Source organism: Triticum dicoccoides, chromosome 2B (genome assembly GCF_002162155.2).
Source record: "Triticum dicoccoides isolate Atlit2015 ecotype Zavitan chromosome 2B, WEW_v2.0, whole genome shotgun sequence".
Lineage (NCBI taxonomy): Eukaryota > Viridiplantae > Streptophyta > Magnoliopsida > Poales > Poaceae > Triticum > Triticum dicoccoides.
Genome location: NC_041383.1, coordinates 399,881,704 through 399,884,096, shown reverse-complemented (window position 1 = coordinate 399,884,096; position 2,393 = coordinate 399,881,704).

Below are 2,393 nucleotides of genomic sequence, written 5' to 3'. Positions count from 1 at the left end.
TTGTCATGTTGCAGGGAACAAAAATTGCTCTCTAAATATGTATGACTTATTAGTGCAGAGAAAATAAGCTTTATACGATCTTGTTGTGGAAGCAATAAAAGTGACGGACTGCATAATAAAGGTCCATATACAAGTGGCAATATAAAGTGACGTTCTTTTGCATCAAGATTTTATACATCCAACCCTAAAAGAACATGACAACCTCTGCTTCCCTCTGCGAAGGGCCTATCTTTTACTTTATGTCTTTACTTTATGCTCGAGTCAAGGTGTTCTCCACCTTTCCCTTTTTCATTTTATCTTTTGGCAAGCTCCTTGTGTTTGAAAGATCTTGATATATATATCCAATTGGATGTAAGTTAGCATGAACTATTATTGTTGACATCACCTAAAGGTGAATACGTTGGGAGGCAACACATTAAGCCCCTATCTTTCTCCGTGTCCGGCTAGAACTCCATAACCACAAGTACTGCGTGAGTGTTAGCAATTGTAGAAGACTACATGATAGTTGAGTATGTGGGCTTGCTGAAAAGCTCTATTCTTGACTCTTTCTGATGTTATGATCAATTGCAATTGCTTCAATGACTGAGATTATAGTTTGTTAGTTCCCAATGAAGTTTCTGAACCATACCTGACATTGTGAATTGATTGTTACTTGAGCATAAGAAATCATATGATAAAATCTATTTATGTTGCTGTTATAAGAATGATTATGATGCCCTCATGTCTGTATTTTATTTTTATCGACACCTCTATCTCTAAACATGTGGAGATATTTTTCGATATCGGCTTCCGCTTGAGGACAAGTGAGGTCTAAGCTTGGGGGAGTTGATACGTCCATTTTACATCATGCTTTTATATCAATATTTATTGCATTATGGGTTGTTATTACACATTATATATCAATACTTATGGCTATTCTCTCTTATTTTACAAGGTTTACCATGAAGAGGGGGAATGCCGGCAGCTGGAATTCTGGCTGGAAAAGGAGCAAATATTGGAAACCTATTCTGCACAGCTCCAAAAATCCTGAAACTCCACGGAAGTTATTTTTGGATTTAATAAGAATTACTGAGCGAAGAAACTACCAAAGGGGGCCCACACTCAGGTCAGGTGGGTGGGGGTGCGCCCACCCCTACTGGGCGTGCCCCTATCTCCTGGGCCCCTGGTGGCCCTCCGGTGCCCATCTTCTGCTATATGAAGGCTTTTACCCTGGAAAAAAAATCAGAGGCAAGCTTACGGGACGAAACTCTGCCGCCATGAGATGGAACCTTGGCGGAACCAATCTAGAGCTTCGGCAAAGCTGTTCTACCGGGTAAACTTCCCTCCGGGAGGGGGAAATCATCACCATCATCATCACCAACGATCCTCTCATCGGGAGGGGGTCAATCTCCATCAACATCTTCACCAGCACCATCTCCTCTCAAAACCCTAGTTCATCTCTTGTATCCAATCTTGTATCAAAACCACAAATTGGTACGTGTGGGTTGCTAGTAGTATTGATTACTCCTTGTAGTTGATGCTAATTGGTTTACTTGGTGGAAGATCATATGTTCAGATCCTTAAAGCATATTATTACTCCTATGATTATGAACATGAATATGCTTTGTGAGTAGTTACGTTTGTTCCTGAGGACATGGGTGAAGTCTTGCTATTAGTAGTCATGTGAATTTGGTATTCTTTCGATATTTTTGATGAGATGTATGTTGTCTTTCCTCTAGTGGTGTTATGTGAACGTCGACTACATGACACTTCACCATTATTTGGGCCTAGAGGAAGGCATTGGGAAGTAATAAGTAGATGATGGGTTGCTAGAGTGGCAGAAGCTTAAACCCTAGTTTATGCGTTGCTTCGTAAGGGGCTGATTTGGATCCATATGTTTAATGTTGTGGTTATGTTTACCTTAATACTTCTTTTGTAGTTGCGGATGCTTGTAATAGGGGTTAATCATAAGTGGGATGCTTGTCCAAGTAAGGGCAGTACCCAAGCACCGGTCCACCCACATATCAAATTATAAAAGTACCGAACGCAAATCATATGAGCGTGATGAAAACTAGCTTGATGGTAATTCCCATGTGTCCTCGGGAGCTCTTTTCTCATTATAAGAAATTGTCCAGGATTGTACTTTTCTACAAAAAGGATTGGGCCACCTTGCTGCAGTTTATTTACTTTCATTGCTTGTTACTCGTTACAATTTATCTTATCACAAAACTATCTGTTACCTACAATTTCAGTGCTTGCAGATAAAACCTTACTGAAAACCGCTTTGTCATTTCCTTTTGCTCCTCGTTGGGTTCAACACTATTACTTATCGAAAGGACTACGATAGATCCCCTACACTTGTGGGTCATCAGTGGTTAGGAGAGGAAGGTTGACCGATACAGGAAGTATGTAGT